Source organism: Neolamprologus brichardi, chromosome 15 (genome assembly GCF_056152115.1).
Source record: "Neolamprologus brichardi isolate AB-2024 chromosome 15, ASM5615211v1, whole genome shotgun sequence".
Classification (NCBI taxonomy): domain Eukaryota; kingdom Metazoa; phylum Chordata; class Actinopteri; order Cichliformes; family Cichlidae; genus Neolamprologus; species Neolamprologus brichardi.
Window position 1 is genome coordinate 11,780,578 of NC_142118.1, and position 14,333 is coordinate 11,794,910.

A 14,333-nucleotide genomic window follows, 5' to 3' on the forward strand; every position below is an offset into this window, starting at 1 on the left:
ACCTTGAAACTGCAGCTTTTGCAGTAATTTTAAGACACAAGCAGCTCTCTTATTTCCCAGAGCAGATTCATTCACATGTTTGATTTGGCTCAGATTTTATGGCACATGGTCCTCCTGATAAAACCTTCCCTTTTATCCTGGGACTGACTTTAGGAGTACATTACTTTATGCCCCATGAGGCTTGGGGATCCCCTGGAACTGCGGATGTTTTACATGTAAGATGACCTCTAACCTTTAGGCCATGTTGAACTTAAGGCCACTGAGATTTTTTTTTATCACGTTCACAAGATTTTCAGAAAACTTGACCTCTGACCCCATGCGTGTATAATGACACCGCCCATTTATTATTGTAACCATTATAAACACAGAAAAAAGAGACATGGAGCTAATCAGGTGTTGGACATGTTTGCTATTTTGTTAGTGATGTAATTTAAGTGCGTCACCAGAAATAAGAAAATTATTTTATTTACTTTAGACGTTACACTGTTTTTCTTTTCTCCTTTTCTGTGGAGATGTTGGGAGGAGTTTTTGAGAACTGGGAACTGTTGTCTTGTGGTGATAATACGTTATTGAATATCTCAGGTTTGCCCTGCCAGACTTGTCTTGGCCACTGTCCCGCAGGGACCGTTATAGCTACTCTATCCAAATCAATCATTTTGATTGGACTGATTCTCCCACATCAGCATCCCTAATATGTGCAGCCTTTCAACACTGCTTTGCCCATTTTTGTGTCTTCATGTGGAAGCAAAGATAAAGCAGAGTGGAAAGCCTCAAGAGTTATTGTCCCCTGAATGCCTAGTGTGTTATATTTGATATATAAATTTCTGAGCCTTCTACATCACCAGAGTGATTTTGTTTTCCTCCAGAAAAATCTAAATAAATTGCACAATGCATTTGTAAGCAATAAATTGCAAAAATAAATAAATAAAAATAAATAATGGCAGATGTAGCAAACATGTTGCAAATTAAAACTCATATATGCAATTTAATATTTATTTCATTTTAAAAAACTCCAGATGGTTCAATAATCACTTCATTTTAATGGTTTCAAAGTGTTATTTACATATTACATTAAACTGATGAGCATGCACAACCTTTCACAGTTAGGTTACGATCGTACACATAATATGATTAAAGTATAATTGCTTTACAGGGCCACGCCTATCCAACAATTCTGTTTGCATGACCCAGGGAATGTGGCTGATTTGAGGAGTTTTAGTTAAGGCGTTTGCTCTTCTAGCAGTGTCCTTCGTGTGGTGCTCATCGGGCATGAGTCATGTGGTTTTTGCACAGTTTGAAGTCTCTCAATTCAGTTAACATCCCACCTCAACTCCATTAAGAGCTTGCTGGATTCGCTTGTCAGCCTTGCCTCTGTTTTCTTCTTTCGCAGCTTCATGAGTCATCATTTTATCTTTCCCCACACCTCTGAGCTCATGCTCTGCACAGCGTGGACTTACAGTCGCTTTCTGTATTTTGCTGTCTGCCTCTCAGCCTGTTTGTTGAAACAGAGTGGGGCACAATGGGCAAAATGGGTGGAAGTAGCCCTAAAAGAGTATTCCCTTTGATTTTATAACCAAGCAATTATGTTGAAATTCCACAGACATGATCATGTGTAGTCCTTTCACACGCCCCACACATGTTCAGCTGATCTGCCGTGAGGCTAATGGAAACAATTAGATGCGGCTTAGTGTAAACAAGTGTGAAATTAAGCCACGTATTTAAGATGATGGCATCCTTGTTTTTAGCTTTGAAAAGACAAAGCAGTAGCATTCTTTTTCATTAAATAGTCCTTGTTGTTTTTTTGGGTTTTTTTTAGGGCTTTAAGAGGTAGAAAAATCGTATAATTCATAGCTCTCTCCCCCCCCCCACAGCCTCTCTTGCACTCGTTCACCTCGCTCGCTGCCTTCCTTTCTGTTGCTCTTTTTAACACATCCATTTTTCATCGGCTTCGGTCCTGATGCAGCACTAGCTGCATCACGGAGCGCAGTGGAAGACGTATGAGGTCATGTTTTGTGTGTGTATGTGTGTTTCCGGTACCGGTGTGTGTTTGTGTGTAGTTCTGGTGGGAGTCGGGGCATTTGAAGGACAAACAGTGAGTCATAGCCTGTGCACAGCTGCTTTTTCGGAGATGATCGTGTGGGGCAGTGTGGTTACTGTAATCCTCACAGCTGAGGTGTGCTTACTGTATTAACTCCTATCTTTATTGTAGTCTTATAACACCTCTGCCTCAATCAGATTTAACATGCTAAATCTGTGAAATGCTCATAATATTTATAGAACAGCCTAATTTTTCATACCAAGATTCGACAAGGTGCTGGAAACATTACTCTGAGACCACATCATCAGACGTGGTGACTGTGGTTTTGAGTAACTCATTGTTATGTTCAAGAAAGCAATTTGAGGTAAAATTCTGACCCTACCATCCAAATGTTGCAGAAATTGAGGCTTTTCGGAGCAGGCCTAATTTTTCCAATCATCTTTTATCCAATTTTGAAGCAGTCGTGTGATATGTAGTCTTTCCTGTTCTTAGACATGAGTGGTACCTGGTGTGATCTGTTGCTGTAGCCCATCTGCTTCAAGGTTTGACCTATTCTGCATTCATTTTAAGTTACTATTAAAGTTACTACTATTTAAGTTACTGTTACCTTCCCATTAGCTCAAACCTGTCATTCTACTCTAACTTCTAGTCAAGCCATTTTCTCCCGGAGAACTGCCGCTCACTGGATAGTTTCTCTTTTTGTGGGAAAATAGACAGTCCAGCCTAACAATTTAAGACTTCACTTGCACTTATTTAAATTTAAGTCAAGGCAATTCATTTTTATTTATATACCGCCAAATCACAACAACAGTGCCTTCAAGGTGCTTTATATCTTAAGATAAACACCCTATAAAGAGATTCAGATGACCCCTATGAATAAATGACTTGGCGACAGTGGGAAGGAAAAAAACCCTTTTAACAGGAAAAAGCCTGGGAGGTAGGGGAGGCAGCCATCTGCTGTGACCGGTTGGGGGTGAGAGGCCAAAGAAAAACAATTTTGTAGCCTATGTCACAAACTAAGGATAATAAAACAGTCCAGCTCCAATGTAGGCGACCCTATTTGCCTAACTAAAGGTGCTGTTAGCCCAAACCATATGCTGAATACATTAAACTGCCTTACTTTGGCTCTAAATGGGATCTTGACACAAAAATGCTGTTACTAAATGATTAGAAACACATAGCAGAAGGTTTTGCTTGAAACCTCTCAAAGTGTTACTATGTAACCGCAAACAACCATTCATAGCTTCACTGAGTTGAGGATTGAAATATATCCTTGATAAATGAACGTAACGAGATGAGGAGATCAACACTGAGGTGGTTGTTTTCTTGCCAGAGTCCACCCTCAGTGCTGATCTCGTCGTATAATTTCTCTCACATGTGTGTTTTCATTGCATTTAAATCAAATGGCACTCAGCAATATGTGAGGAAACTTCATTTAACAGACCCAAGTAAGGATTTTTCTGTCAAGTCAGGCTAATGGGTTAATACCCCTATTAGTGTTAAAGCCATAAATGTGGAATTTATGGCTGTAATGTGGAAGGTGTTAGCTCACGATTACAAGCCCACAACTGTCACTTATGACCTCATGACAAAGAAAATAAGTGGCCCGCTGGAGAACCTTGTCACGGTTTGGCGTGGCAAACCGTGGGGGGGTGTGGGGAAGGAGGACCCAGGCGCGGTGCTCTAAGTACAAGCAGTGCGTTTATTTACAGTGAAAACTGTACACACAACAATACATCCCCGTGTGCTCCCGACTTCCACTCCGTGTCTTCTCCCAGTGTTTGTGCTCGTGTGTCCGCTCCCTCGTGCCAGTGCACTCTGTGTCTGCTGCCCTCTCGTCCAGCAATCCTTCCTGGGAAAATAGAGGCAGTAGTTAGTACCCTCAGTTCACGTGGTAAGCTCACACTCACAAACAGACCAACTGGAGAACTGACGGGAAGTCTCACGAAATGATCCCGCGTCGGTGGGAGCTCCAAGACTCTCTTAAGTAGCTCCCCCGACGAGGCCTGATCAGGAGCAGGTGTGTGGCTTCGGGTGTGGCCAGTCCACCAGCAGGGCCACACCCACCCGGCCTGAAGTGGAAACACACACATCCGCAAACAGGAAGAAGAGAGACAGCAACACCAAATATACATATAATACAACCAGTCCATAACTGCTCAGGGATCCTGGGTTGCTCAGACCCAGAACCCTGACAGTACCCCCCCTCTAAGGGTCGGCACCCGACGACCCCAAAACAAAACCAAAACCACAGCCCAACCAACCCAGGGCGGGTGGCGGGGGGTCCAGGACGGAGGGCCCCAAAACCTCTCCGCCAAATAGCCACCACAAAGCAACAAAAGAAAAACACAGTTCAGTCCAATCCCCCGGTCCAGTGGCAGCAAACATAGTTCTGGCGGCCGACCCGCAGGACGGCAAAACAAGCGGGACCTGCTGTGGGTTAGGCAGTGGCGGCAAAACAGTTCAGGTGGCCTACCTCTAACCCCTTGATGGAAACGCAGCAGCTCCGGCGGCCTGCCACGGGTCCGGTGGCGGCGGCGAAACGGTTCTGGTGGCCTGCCACGGATCTGGCGGCGGCGGCGCTGCAACTCCGGCGGGCGGCCACGGGTCCGGCGGTGGCGTTGCTGCTGCGGCAGGCGGATATGCGTCCGGCAGCCGCTGCGAAACGGTCCCGGCAGGCGGCCACGGGTCCGGTGACGACAGCGTGGCAGCAGCGACGGGCTTCCACGGGTCCGGTGGCAGCGGCGTGGCAGCTGCGGTGGGCGGCCACGGGTCCGGTGGCGGCGGCGTGGCAGCTGCGGTGGGCGGCCACGGGTCCGGTGGCGGCGGCGTGGCAGCTGCGGTGGGCGGCCACGGGTCCGGTGGCGGCGGCGTGGCAGCTGCGGTGGGCGGCCACGGGTCCGGTGGCGGCGGCGTGGCTCCGACGAGCAACCGCGAGGTGTGGCACCTGATCTACGACGTGCTGGTTGCGGTCGTGCGGGTCGCGGACGTGCTGACCCCTCCGGCTCTCCAAGGTCTTGCGTGGGCAGCACGGGTTCCTCCTGCCCGCTGAGCTCCTCAGGCTTGCTGAGCTCCAGCTCAGGCTGCGGCGCGGGTTGCTCCGGCTCGTCCCACTCCCTCCGCTCACTGAGCTCCAGCTCGGCCCCCTCCGGCTTGCCGCGCTCCTCAGCTAGCGGCGCTGGCACCACCGGCTCGCTGAGCTGCTCCTCCGGCGGCTTGCCCCGGGTCCGGTGGCGCTGCTCCGGTGAGCAACAGCGAGATGTGGTACATGGCCGGTGGCGCGCTGGTCGCTGACGTGGACGCGCTGGATGTGGACGGCGTGGAGGGCGCGCTAGACGTGGAGGTCCCTCCGGCAGCGGCGCTGGCTCCACCGGCTCGCTGAGCTCCTCCGGCAGCGGCGCTGGCTCCACCGGCTCGCTGAGCTCCTCCGGCTGCGGCGCGGGCTCCACCGGCTCGCTGAGCTCCACCGGCTGCGGCGCGGGCTCCACCGGCTCGCTGAGCTCCACCGGCTGCGGCGCGGGCTCCTCCCGCTCGCTGAGCTCCACCGGCTGCGGCGCGGGCTCCTCCCGCTCGCTGAGCTCCACCGGCTGCGGCGCGGGCTCCTCCCGCTCGCTGAGCTCCACCGGCTGCGGCGCGGGCTCCTCCCGCTCGCTGAGCTCCACCGGCTGCGGCGTCGTAGCAGGTGGCACTGTTACAGATGGTGAAGAGCTGAGTGGTGTGGAGATCGCTGAACGAGGAGACGCTAGCTGCACTGTTGGCTGGCTTACAGCAGCGTCGGCGGTGTCACCATCCACTAAAAACAAAGAAGCAAATGGGGTGAGAAATGAAAAAGTGTCCTTATTACTCACCACAGCCGGCTCTTGAGATGTCCGGGAATTCGGCTGCGGTGAGGAACGCCGGCGGCGCGCACGTCGTTTCCGGGTAGACGTCGGGGCCGGCGTGTCAGGCTGTGCATCCACCAGCTGACCGGGCTGGCGAGCAGCCTGAGTAGGAGAGTGAAGGTGGAGAGTTGAGAGCAGGAAGTCCAGGACTACTGAATTGAGGGAGTCCACCAGCCAGGGGAATTTGAACAGCGTCTCTTGCAGCCGCCTCTCCACGGCGTGACGCAAACCTTCCGCGGGCTTCTCCCCCCACAACTCGCATAGGCGGTAAACCTTGTCCATCACCTCCCTCCTGAGCCTCTCCTCAGAGACCGCTGGGTCCATGCCTGGCGGGATCATTCTGTCACGGTTTGGCGTGGCAAACCGTGGGGGGGTGTGGGGAAGGAGGACCCAGGCGCGGTGCTCTAAGTACAAGCAGTGCGTTTATTTACAGTGAAAACTGTACACACAACAATACATCCCCGTGTGCTCCCGACTTCCACTCCGTGTCTTCTCCCAGTGTTTGTGCTCGTGTGTCCGCTCCCTCGTGCCAGTGCACTCTGTGTCTGCTGCCCTCTCGTCCAGCAATCCTTCCTGGGAAAATAGAGGCAGTAGTTAGTACCCTCAGTTCACGTGGTAAGCTCACACTCACAAACAGACCAACTGGAGAACTGACGGGAAGTCTCACGAAATGATCCCGCGTCGGTGGGAGCTCCAAGACTCTCTTAAGTAGCTCCCCCGACGAGGCCTGATCAGGAGCAGGTGTGTGGCTTCGGGTGTGGCCAGTCCACCAGCAGGGCCACACCCACCCGGCCTGAAGTGGAAACACACACATCCGCAAACAGGAAGAAGAGAGACAGCAACACCAAATATACATATAATACAACCAGTCCATAACTGCTCAGGGATCCTGGGTTGCTCAGACCCAGAACCCTGACAAACCTTGTGGATAATGTAGCTGCTCTGTGAAGTTTCGCCCTCAAGATATCCATGTCAAATGCAGTCGGACTTGTTGTTGTGGATCTGTGGTCCATACTGGCTCAGCTGTCAGCCGTACAGTGAGCGCTGCTGTTACAAACGTGTTGCCTCTTGGAGAAAGGAATTGCTATAGGGAAGGAGTCAGAACATGACTACAAGTAGCTGGAATTTATCTATTTTATGACAGTACATGGATATTTGGAGATTTTATTTTATAGATCGGTAGGTAGGTAATTTGTTTCAAACAAATAAATGAAATCGTAGTAGTAGTAGCCTGAAAGGGACTAGAACAGTAGACGTTTAATACATAAAACACAAAGTAAACTTTATACAGACTTCCTATCTTCTCATTGGCTATAGAACTGTTGACATAACAGGTTTTCATTTCCTCTGTACTGATATTCCTCAGTGTTTTAAAGTGATTTACAGGCTAAACAAAAGAACAGTTGGACTAAAGCAGTTTTTTAATTATAAATTATAAACTATAAATGCAAAGGTCCTGTTAGCAGGTTTGTGGTCTTAAATAAAAACACTTCATCATATTAAGAAACAACCAAACAGCTTTTCATATTACAATACTGTTCTGTCTGCATGATATTTTGTGCTTTAATGAATAATAAATGAAGATATTGCCATAGTTTTCACTATTTTATCTTATTTTTTGCAGATTTATGTTTTAAGGAGAAGTTTGTGCTCCTTCTCAGTGACACCCTGTATGTGGCCCTTCAGCCCCCCACTGATGATGTGACCTTGAATGTTGTTTCTGAGCCAAAACCTGGATCAAACTTATAGATATTAACTGGGCAATAATGTAGAAGTAATTTGAGGCCCAAAGCCATAAAAAAACAAGTCTGCTTTAAGTGACTTGCTAATTAAAACCATGTTATGCTTCTTAGTCGTCCTCTCTTCTCATATAGGACTCTGAAGCTCAAATTCTTATCGGACGTGAGACGAGGAGGGTCAGCAAAGAGGCTGGATTTGTTATTTCAACCCATTTAGAGAGGCAGGCCCCTGGGGTCAAACACTGGCCAGTGTGGCCTGATTATGATCGTGTCCTGGGGGGTCTTAACTGCGGCCAGGCTGTTGTTGTTGTTTGGCTCCGTTTGCTGTTCAAGTGTAGCAAGCTGCACAGATGAGGGGGTGGGGATGATGAAAAACAGACAATTTGTGGGAGGTATAGAGACGTGGGGTTAAAAGGTTAGCGATGCACTGATGTAGGTAGAGGAGGACATCCCGCCCTCGTGTGTTGTCCTGAAACGGCAGCTAACAGGTGTGCGTGTCTCTGCAGCTTTGGTGTCACTCATCGGTTTTTCTTTGCTTTCATCTCTTTCCCATGTCTCTCTCTCTCTCTGTCTGTTACACACAAGCATGCACGGACACACTGAAAAGATTGTGTTCTGGGGGTTTATTTTTATCCCTTCCTTGTTTAATTAATCGAATTCAATGTCCCCGTGGTCCCTCCTCTCACGACATGTATGTGAACCGGAAATTGAATACAGCTGACAGTCACACAGAGAGACTAATGAGGTTTTCAGGGCTGACTGGCAACGGGCTGCATATGCAACAGAGATGTGGTCTTATTATGGCTCTGCAGTTAATCAAATTTAAATTTCAGGTATAATTTTGTCTTCTTATCTTAAAACGTCTTATGTTTATTCCAGTTCATAGTCTAATTCTTTTTTCTTTTTTAAATTTTGTTTATTTTGTTAAAGTTCAAAGAAGAGTTGTTTGTTTGTTTTAATCCAATAATTTCATATAGTCCATCAGTAATCATGTTAAGCAAGTCATGTTAAGTATTGGTCAACAATAGTTAGAGTTTTTAAGTCATCAGTACCACCGAGCTTAGGCGACGATGAAACGTCCATCTGGGATCTGCACCTCCACATTTCCCAGGAATCCCGGCTCCCTCCGGAGTGTTGGTCAGATTTGAGGGAGACTTGCACAATAATAATCACTTATTAGATCTTCATCTGAACTGAGCTCTAGGTCAAGGCCATATTTCTTGATTTACAGCCACTTTTTGATCGTGGCTCAAGAGTTGGCAGTTTGTCTTGTAATCGGAAGGTTGCCGGTTCGAGCCCCGGCTCCGACAGTCTCGGTCGTTGTGTCCTTGGGCAAGACACTTCACCCGTTGCCTACTGGTGGTGGTCAGAGGGCCTGGTGGCGCCAGTGTCGGGCAGCCTCGCCTCTGTCAGTGCGCCCCAGGGCAGCTGTGGCTACAATGTAGCTTGCCATCACCAGTGTGTGGATGACTGAATGTAGTGTAAAGCGCTTTGGGGTCCTTAGGGACTAAGTAAAGCGCTGTACAAATACAGGCCATTTACCATTTTTCATTTTCACGAGAAGAATTACTCCTCCTCCTCGGGTATTAGTCAGATTTTAGTGAAATGAGATTCATTTGTCTTGGATTTGTCTCTGTTTGAGAGCCTCCTTGAGGCTTAGTTTGTGTAATACAGCCAGCTAATCACAACAAAACTTAGAACCGTCTTTCTGTACTAAACACAGCCTCTGAATTGTGCCGCATCATGAAGTGAATGAGCTGCTTATGTCACTGCTGGTCTGGTTGTCATTCGTTTTAGCTCCTAGAAACCAACAGAGACAGTTGAAATATTTTACAAATTGCAGGTCATTCACATCTCTGACTCCAGGACCACACCCTTCTTTGAAAACATTGCATGTTTGCACAACAGATAAGGGAGTGTTTCAAATAAATTGCCGATTAGAATGAATGAGCACGAGAGCATGAAAAAGGGAGACTCTTCTGTGAAGCCTTTATTATGTCCTCATGGTCCAGCCACACCCAAATCCTCAGAGTATTGAGTTCTGTAGCCACAGGGGGACAGGCGGTATAAGCACCTGTCAAAGCCTCGAAAATTGCCTTTGTGGTATAATTTGTGCTACAGTAGGTATCTTCATCTCCACGTTTTACCCTGATCACAAGATGCTTGTCCTCTTACTCACCCACTCTGCAGTGTTTGCTACACAGAGGACTCACTCGAGGATAAGTGGAGCCAGCTGTTGATACATTTCAGACAATCGTCGGTTGTAACAATGACAGTTGAGTCGTGGAAATTCTTTATTTTCTCTGTTGCATAAACAAACAGTGGATTTTTTTTTTACCACAGTGAGGTCATGGACACCACAGCTTTGCTGTTTTTTGGTAAAGTGGGGCCTGCAAGCTGTAAGTGACATATTTCTCCCTCGACACTAAAATGCGAAACATTTTGGCCACACATAACTTTATTTACAAAGTACAGAGCATGATGGAGGACTGCAGCTTTATCTGTAATATTATTATTCTAACAAGCTGATTGTGGATTCATGTCATCAGACAAATAAAAATAAGCATTAGATAGTGTTTAATTTATTTAAAATCTTGCTGCTCAGGCAGAGCAGGAGGCGAGCCACTGCTGGGTAAGAAATCAGCACATCAAAAGGGCTGATTCACTGTATGGTTATCACTGATTTTTAATGTATTTGTTATAGTTGCTGGGTTTTATCTTATTTTTAATGCCGGAGTCTTAATTTGTCTCTTTGTCACTTCCTGTTTTACTTTGAAGGTTGTTTCCTGTGTGAATTGTTCTAGTTTTACTTCTCCCTCTTCTACCTTCTTTATTGTCTATGCAACACTTATTACTTTCTCCTGTGTCTCATCCCCCTGTGTATTTATAGTTAATCCCTTTTGTCAAGTCATCCATTTATGCGCCCGTGTTTCTTCTGATTTGGAATACCGCTCTTTCTTTTTTTTTAAATCTCTTGTATGGTTCCTCGTGCTTCATTCCTAGTTCCCAGTTTAGTTTATCTGTCTTGGACTTTGACTTTTTTGTCAAATTAAAAGCAGTTCAGTTATTTCCCTCACATGCCTTTGAATCCTGCAACAGGGTCCTCTGACCACCAGACTTAAGGCTGGCCACAGATGACTAAAGAACAATACAAACAGACCAAGACCCCAAAAGTGAAGAAAGTACCAGCCTGGCTGCCGGAGCTCACAAACACTCGTTTTCTATGTCTTACAATTTCTGCTCATCATGCTGAAATTTTGTATAAATTTCCATGAAATGTCAGGGATCCGACTTTTTTTCTAACACAGTGAGAGTGATTTTCTTTGTACATCTCAAACCTCACTAACTGCTACCCCAGTAGTACGAAGACTTGATAAAATGTGGGGCAAACTATGGTGAAGGTTTGTATTCAGAGTGAGAGTTGTCCCTCTGAGCTGCAGCTCGCATGTTTCAAAAGAGACAGCTTTTACTTTGAAGGCAAATTGTCGCATTTCCAGGTTGTAATGCACTTTTCACAGTTTCACTACACCTCGGGGAGCAGATGACCAGTGTTTGTAGACAAGTCTGCCACTAACGTGCAAACTGCAGGCGTCCGCAGCAATAAAGTAGCAACCAAATCAATCACAAGGTTTGTGCCAGAGACCAGTCGGTTACTCCCATTTCTCCATTATGACCCAAATGACTTATGAACAAATGTGTGCCCCTCACCCCAATCATTTTCTCAGCAACTCCCATCAACCACCAGCAACCAGTTGGAGAATACTCATTTTCCCCCGTGACCTGTGATTGCCAGATGGTAACAGGCTGATCTTTAATCCACTTGATCCTACATTGTCACCGTGATTATCACATCCAAAGTGGCTGACAGGTTAATGTCACATGGTTAGCAGTCACGTGTCTGCAAAACCTCCATACACTAAACCAGGCTGGACCAACTCCAGGCCTCGAGGAACGGTGTCCTGCTGTTTTAGATCTCACCCTGGGTCAACACACCTGAATCAAATGATTAGTTCATTACCAGGCATGTGAGGAGGTAATTTACCCATTTGAATCAGCTGTGATGGATCAAGGACACATTTAAAACCTGCAGGACACCGGCCCTCGAGACCTGGGTTTGGACACCACTACATTAAACCAACAAAACTAAAGGCATTAGCTTGCAGAATTTAAATTATGTCTAACATTCACATTTTCACTCAAGTTTGACCCGAATGCACTCATTTGTTCTCACACTGTGAGGTCTTTCAAGGTGATGAAATCCAAAGCAAGTTTTAAAAGCATATTACTGAGTTTGACTAACTTAATTCTGAACGTGTAAATTATATTTTTTGCAATTTGCAGGTCTTTACCAAACTTAATTCAGACTTTCAGCCAAACACAAGACTGAATGTGACCCTCCTCCATTAAAAATAAAAGAGTAAAAAAAAATTTGGCAGCTACACCATCGCACATAAAAACACACTGGCCCTCTTACAAACATGAGGAGCAGGGAATTATTTCCTTATACAGCTTGTGCCTGTGTGTTTGCTGGGGGAAAAAGTTGACAGATTTATGGTAACGGATGGGTTCCTGAAAGCTGCAGTAAATACACTCCAAGTGGCAAACCTGCTCTGTTTATAGAGCAGAAGTGGATGAGATAGCTGGAGTGAAAGAGGGCAGAAAAACCTTTCCACCTTGTAATCCCCAGAAACATTAGACTTACTTAGTGCTTTGCTAGTTCACCTCAAACCACACAGAGGCGCAGGTGTTGAGTTTGAGCACCTGAGCAGAGTTAATGGGATGTGGAATCAGCGAGAGTGTTCGTCGGGAGGTCTTGTCAGGCTTTGATCTTTGGTATGTACTGAATGTGGGGGTCAGGGATAATAGTTTTGGGGCTGGCAGGGGTGAAGAAACATGAAGAGAGAGGGAGGACGTAAGCGACGGCAGACATGATGGTGTCATGGCCCCCAGAAACCTCCTGGTGGGAACTGATAGAAATGTCACAAAAAGTACTGGAAATGTTTAAACCCCTGTCTTTATCTTTCCTGTCTCCGTGATTCCCAGTCACCCCTTCTGCCCGTGTCATCCCCCTTTCGTTTGCTCAGAGACCCTTTCCACACCTCGGAGGTCAGAGGTTGTCGCGTTAACTATCCCGGGCAAAATACGAGTCCGCTGGGAGCCTTTAAGCCTGTTATCTCATTCGCCCAGTTTGCTTTTGTGTGCATGTGTCCTTCTGAGAATAATCCTGACATCCCAGCTAGTGTTACTAAACTTCAGCACAGCCATTTACACAGACAGTTAGAAGACTTCTTAATATTTGGGCTAGGTTTTCCTCTTTACTGCATAATTCCCATTATAATGGCAACAAAATGACCATAAAGGCTGGATGGAGTAAATTTACTGCCATTTCTGCTTTATCCTTACTTTGTGTTATGATTGACGTTTATAGGTACTTTCCTGGCGAGACTGAAAATATTAGCCTACTGTATCTGTTTATTTCTGCAAGGATTTCAAAATGTATTCAGTCCAATAAAAGCTTTTTTCATCCATTGCTCGGCTGTATGAGCTGGGTCTTTGAAGCTTTTAAGCCGACTTGATATTAACTTGTTGCATAAATTGCAATAGAGCAGTGGTTCCCAAACTTTTTTGCTGGGCCCCCCTTTGTTTTACAAGAAAAATGTTCGCAATTAAGCAAATACAAGTAATCTGCAATAAATTACAGGTAGTAATAAAATAAACTACTAACTCTTTTACGCTACGTCCGCACCTACACGGGTATTTTTGAAAACGCAGCTGTTTCATCCACACGTAAATGGCGTTTGGAATCACCGAAAACGCAGTTTTTAAAACTCCTTTTTTGCGTTTATGTGTGGACGAGGAATACAGAGTTCCGTCACGCAACGTCAAAGGTATGTGCCTTTTTTCACGTCACGCTGCGTGTATCGTTTACATGAGATGAATTGCAGAATGGCAGATAGAGACAAAATACTGTTAATATGACTATCTTCAGTTTCTACACGCTTACATACACACACGCAGTTACTGTCCCTCCATTTCAGTGGCGTGTCTAGAAAATTTTTGTTGGGGGGCCAGGTAGGGGCACAGATTTGGAGAAGGGTGGCAGATGTAATTGGCAGATAATGTAAAAAAAAAAAATCTACCAACCATTAACCATAATTCAATAACCCTATAAACCTAATAACCGAATGCGCTTTTAACTCTTATTAGAATGAGGTTTTAACCACTACGGTGCAAAGCTTTTAGATACTGCGTTGATAAAGTACAAGAGATACAATCAGTGCTTTGTCAGTGTTTATTCAGCATTTAAGGACAGCAATATTTGCATAGTATTTTTACTGCACATATGTTTTGGGCAAAAACATTTTTGAATATTAAAATACGAACATTTTTAGCCAGTGCCAATGCAAAACTTTATCTACCTATTAAAAAAAAGAAGATAATCTTCTGGTGTTTGATTTTGAAACAGGAAAAAAGTGGGGAAACAAATGAAAAGACTAACATTTGAATGAAACCTGAAAGCAAGTAAATACTTTCTATGCTGCCTTATGGTAAACTTTGGTAATATTGATGTATAAAGAACAACACTGGCTGATGATGAAATACAGTCAGCTGGCATGGTGACACTGCCAGTATTAACCTGCAGGGCTGGACTGGGACCAAAAAATCGGGCATTTT

The 14,333-nt window shown here is 45.9% G+C and overlaps 1 protein-coding gene and 1 pseudogene across 2 annotated transcripts in view; one reads left to right on the top strand and one right to left on the bottom strand.

The window, feature by feature from the left end:
- akap12b (A-kinase anchoring protein 12b) overlaps positions 1 to 14,333 on the top strand; it is a 56,704-nt gene that overhangs the window by 9,971 nt on the left and 32,400 nt on the right. The gene's annotated exons all lie outside the window — the stretch shown is intronic.
- On the bottom strand, positions 4,194 to 6,267 carry LOC148098417 (uncharacterized; annotated as a pseudogene).